Source organism: Capsella rubella, unplaced genomic scaffold (assembly GCF_000375325.1).
Source record: "Capsella rubella cultivar Monte Gargano unplaced genomic scaffold, Caprub1_0 scaffold_7, whole genome shotgun sequence".
Taxonomy (NCBI): Eukaryota; Viridiplantae; Streptophyta; class Magnoliopsida; order Brassicales; family Brassicaceae; genus Capsella; species Capsella rubella.
In genome coordinates this window covers 12,598,651-12,604,242 of record NW_006238917.1, presented here as the reverse complement: position 1 = coordinate 12,604,242, position 5,592 = coordinate 12,598,651, and the positions used below count along the sequence as shown (strand labels likewise).

The 5,592-nt window shown below is 40.0% G+C and overlaps 1 non-coding gene across 1 annotated transcript; it reads right to left on the bottom strand.

Moving 5' to 3' along the window:
• Nucleotides 1–4,432: 4,432 nt before the first annotated feature.
• On the bottom strand, nt 4,433–4,536 carry LOC111829797. Its single transcript, XR_002833153.1, has one exon. It is a non-coding gene; the product is annotated as a small nucleolar RNA R71 (small nucleolar RNA).
• Nucleotides 4,537–5,592: the final 1,056 nt, after the last annotated feature.

The window sequence follows — 5,592 nt, the reverse complement described above, 5'->3', positions numbered from 1 at the left end:
CAAACATTGTTATAAATAGGCTTCATTTGGATTGCCCAGGAGATCGAGTTTTATATTAGGTTTTTGTTGTTAGCCACGAAACAATCCAGAAAATTGTAATTCATATTTCTTTTGAGTATTTGAGATTTTGCAACTAGTTCTGAAATCATTGTTGTTACTCTTCCTATCATCCTTATTATTATGCATGTTTTGAACGATTCTTGTTTGATGATGTTTAACATGATTTTTGCGTCTGAGTAGTGTTAGGGTTCTTGAGGATGGGATAGATTAGGTGGAGGATGTTAGTTTGCTAGAGTGTTTATGTTAGATTCGTTTTGTTTCCCTTCTGGACTAGAGTTTTATTAGCTAGTTCTTCTCTGATCAATTGGAACTAGGTCATAGACATTTCATACCCGAAAGGTATATGATGAAATGTCTGAACCAACTAGTGCCAGAGATTTACATGCTTAGCCCAAGAGATTGGTTGTCTAAGATGTTTATTGACATTAATGAGCTGTTTCTTTATGCCTGTTTACTGCATGTTTCATCAATGAGAATTGAGATTAGGAAGTGTTGTAAACTTGATAGTTTCTGCCAAGAGATTGGATTGACTAGAATTAGAAGTTCATTGTCTAGGGATTAGAATGTTTGCAGTTTGATAAACACTCGAAGTAGATTAGCATACTCCACCTACATCAATAACCTCATCCTCGGGATCTTCTATCCATTTGTGCTTTCTGTTTAATTCTCTTGTTATTTACTTGGTCTGCTTTGTTTTCTTGCTAGTATCAATAATCGTTACGTTTTAATTTATGCATGGTAGTCTATGTTTCACAGCTTTACATTTATCGCATGTTTAACATGTTCGTTTAGGATCACTGAAAACCCAAAATCATTTATGCTTGCTTGACTTAATCATTTCTGATATATCTTGATTGCTAGCATCACACCTGATTGGATTGATACCTATTGTACTGCAATGACATGATAGTACTCTAGGGTAATTGATAGAAAAATCCTAGTATCAATTTGGCGCCGCTGCCATTTGGGTGTTTGTTTGTTACATTTGAGATTTCAGACTTGCTAAGATCAAGTTTTTATTCAACATTCACTACAGTTACTCACTCTGTTATTTCTGCTTGTCTATTGATTCAGGTACTACTCTTGCTCATCTGCTCCTACTCGACCGACACACTCAACCGTCTTGCGAGCTAACTCATCTGTTCTTTTTTTTTATTTTGAATTTTTAGCATATAATTTGCATTCATATATGTGCATTGAAAACCCCTAAAAATTTGAAAAATTTTCAGAAAAATCTTTAAAAACAGAGTGATCATGTAGCTTGCATTTGCATATTAGGATTGAGTCTAGATTGTTTCATGTAGGACTGTTGCATTAGCATAGGGGGCGATGATGAGTTACACCTTGTTGATTTGCTATGATTCACCAGTTGAGATCAATGCCCTGGTTGTTAGCTTTTTGATGCATGATGATTGAACTTGAAGTAAGTCTGAAACAAACTTGGAATTCATGAAGAGCATTCTTGAACTTGGTTGAAACATGTTGTGATATGATCTCATTCCTTATCCTATAAGAACTTAATCTTGACTTGCAAATATCTGGTTGTGTTTTGCTTGCATGCTCATGGTCACCATATACATATTTGGATCATCTTCCTCCTTTCACCACTCTTGTTGATCCAAGTAGCTGATCTTTCTTTTGATCAGTTCGCCACACTCACAGCCTATCCTTTTCTTTCAAGCCAATTGATAATTTTTGAGCGGTAGGTCTTTTACCGGATTATGCTTGGGGAGAACGTGTTAGGTATGAGCCGACATGATTAAAATCTTGAGTAGTTCTGATTTTCACTTTCAAATCAGATAGGACTAGGTCGGGGGTCTTACTTGGGTTTGGGATTGGAATGATTGTGGAAAGAAAGAAGAGAAACAGAAAAAGTTGTATCCTTAGGAGGAGAATGTTTTCTAGAAGTTTATAATCTAGTGATTGATTTTCGTGGGGTTAGCATGATATACAGAGAATGGTTCTGGGATGTTAAGAAAGAGAAAAAGTTTTGATGTCTTATAACGTAAGAAGAAAACAGAACCATAGTTAAGAAGAAATCCCCTATCCACTATTATTGATAAGAAACTTCTCCTAAGGCAAAAAGCAAAAAGAAAAAAAAATGGGATTGATGTTGAAGGGTAGACATAGGGATCATCCGGGTTTAGATGATTAGGAGTAAGCACTTGGGAACCATTGGGTAGTCAAGGTTTTATTCCTGTATGCATTTGTTGGTCCTTACCTTTAGCATTCTCCCTAAAGCTCAATCCATTTATTGAGAGATCCTTGTCCTGAAATTGTTTAAACCCTCATGATTCTCAAAACCTTTTTCTGCCTAGCCAAGTGAGTTTGTTAAGCCTTGCACAACCAGATTCATATACTTGAATAATGAATGTTAAAAGGAATGAATGATTTGAATGCATGTGTAGATCAAGGGATAAAATCAGTTTCGGATTTGATGAGTTTGTCTAAAGTCGTTAAGTAAAGTTCTCTCAGCATGCATCAAAGACTTAGCAACCAGGACATTGATTTTAACTGCTCTATCTTGCAAGTTACAGGTTCTGAGACCCCATTTTCAAACCTCTCTTCCACTTTGTTTCTTTTTGTTTTGCTTGAGGGCAAGCAAAGACTAAGTTTGGGGGAGTTGATAAGTCAGTATTTCATCGCTTTTCTAGCATGCATTCATCATCTTTTCAGCATCATTCACTTGTTGATTCGCATCATATTGATCCCTTTCTGCATGTTTTACATACTTAGGTAGATTGTATGCATATCATGCATATCTTGCATACATTGTGCATATTTGGAGTGTTTCAGGTACTTAGGAGACATGCAGAGCAAAGCAGAGGAATAAGCGTTACTCGACATGCAAACGATCGAGTGGGACGATCGAGTGAGGAGCAAGGATGCGTTGCAGTTACATTGACGTTCGAGTGAGCAGCAGACGTATACGATCGAGTGGCAGATCGAGTAGAAGGGAAGCGAAGCAGAACTACCTGTCACTCGATGCACTCACTCGAGTCACATGATCGAGCAAAGCAAAGAAGTAGCTGATTGTTTTACAGGTCACTCGACACACTCACTCGAGTGACACGATCGAGCAAAGCAGAGAAGATGGTCACTCGAGATGCTCACTCGACCAACTTAGTCAAAACAACCTTTGAACCGCTTTTACGTTGTCGTTTTATGTTTTAAGGTTTTCCCAAACATTGTTATAAATAGGCTTCATTTGGATTGCCCAAGGGATCGAGTTTTATTTTTATTAGGTTTTTGTTGTAGCCACCAAACGATCCTGAGAATTGTAATTCATATTTCTTTTGAGTTATTGAGATTTTGCAACTAGTTCTGAAATCATTGTTGTTACTCTTCCTATCATCCTTATTATTATGCATGTTTTGAACGATTCTTGTTTCATGATGTTTAACATGATTTCTGCGTCTGAGTAGTGTTAGGGTTCTTGAGGATGGGATAGATTAGGTGGAGGATGTTAGTTTGCTAGAGTGTTTATGTTAGATTCATTTTGTTTCCCTTCTGGACTAGAGTTTTATTAGCTAGTTCTTCTCTGATCATATATCTTGATTGCTAGCATCACACCTGATTGGATTGATACCTATTGTACTGCAATGACATGATAGTACTCTAGGGTAATTGATAGAAAAAGCCTAGTATCATTTTGGCGTCGCTGCCATTTGGGTGTTTGTTTGTTACATTTGAGATTTCAGACTTGCTAAGATCAAGTTTTTACTTAACATTCACTACAATTACTCACTCTGTTCCTTCTGTTTGTCTATTGATTCAGGTACAACTCTTGCTCAACTGCTCCTACTCGACTGACACACTCAACCGATAAGAGAGATAAGCTGATTTGAGTTGTATGCACACACGGTTGCAAGGCACAGAGAACTTGTTCCAGCCCTTCGACCATATTGATCGCTTGGTACATGCATCACGACAGCAACGCAACAGAGTTACACCACCCCAAGTGGAGATGGAAAACATTCAACCACCACCCCCACCACGGGCACCTACACGGATTGGAGCTGGTGATACTCCACGCAACCATACCAATCGTCAGGGTATAGTGCCTCCAGCCGTGCCGAACAACAACTTTGAGATCAAGAGTGGTCTGATCTCCATGGTCCAGCAGAATAAATTTCATGGTCTGGCTATGGAAGACCCCCTGGATCACCTTGATGAGTTTGATCGTCTCTGCAGTCTTACCAAGATCAATGAGGTCAGTGAGGACGGTTTCAAGCTACGTCTCTTTCCATTCTCTCTGGGTGACAAAGCTCATCAATGGGAGAAAACTCTTCCTCGAGGATCTATCACTTCCTGGGATCAATGCAAGCAGTCGTTTCTTGCCAAGTTTTTCTCCAACTCTAGAACTGCACGTCTGCGCAATGAGATCTCTGGGTTCACTCAGAAGAATGGAGAAACGCTTTGTGAAGCCTGGGAACGCTTCAAAAGTTATCAGTTTCAGTTCCCCCACCATGGCTTCACCAAGGAGACTCTCCTCAGTACTCTTTATCGGGGTGTTCTCCCAAAGATCCGGATGTTGCTTGACACTGCCAGCAATGGCAACTTTCTGAACAAGGACGTCGACGAAGGTTAGGAGCTTGTTGAGAACCTATCCCAATCTGATGGCAACTACAATGAAGATTATGATAGAACCATCAGGGCAAGCACATATCTTGATGAGAAGTATAATAAGGAGATGAAAGCTGTGAATGATAAGTTGGACAAGCTATTGATGAGCCAGCAGAGGAACATCCATTTCGTCTCTGAAGACGACCCTTTCCAGATTCTGAATGGGGAGGGAGAACAATCTGAGGAGATAAGTTATGTCCAGAACCAAGGTGGATACAATAAGGGATACAATCTTTATAAGCAGAATCCCAATATGTCCTATCGGAGCACCAATATTGCAAATCCCCAGGATCAGGTTTATCCACTTCCACAACAGCAGCAGTAGGGGCAGAACAAACCATTTGTGCCCTAAAACCAAGGTTATGTGCCCAAACAACAGTTTCAGCAAGGTTACCAACCTCCAGCAGGACCACCACCAGGATTCCAACCTCAACACGCTCCGCCTCCTTAGGCACCAGACCATGACATGAAAAACATGCTTCAGCAACTCCTACAGGGACAAGCAAGTGGCTCCATGGACAATGCTAAGAAGTTTGCTGAGCTGACTCAGAGATTGGACTGCTCATATAATGATCTGAACATGAAGATTGAGACTCTGAATTCCATGATCAAGTATATGGAGGGCAAAACTGCTTCTACTTCTTCCCCAAAGCCTGGCCAACTCCCAGGAAAAGCTGTTCAGAATCCTAAGGAGTTTGCTCATGCCATCACGCTGAGGAGCGGTAAACACTTGCCTCCCAGAAAAGGACCTGTTGTAGTCACTGAGGACAGTGAAGACTTGGAAGGGGATGATGTATGTCAGAATGAAGATCCGATTGTTCCTTTGGAAGAATCAGAAGTCGTACCTGAAGAAGCTCCTCAACCTGCTGAGAAACATGCTGAAACACCTGCAGCATCCAAGGATAA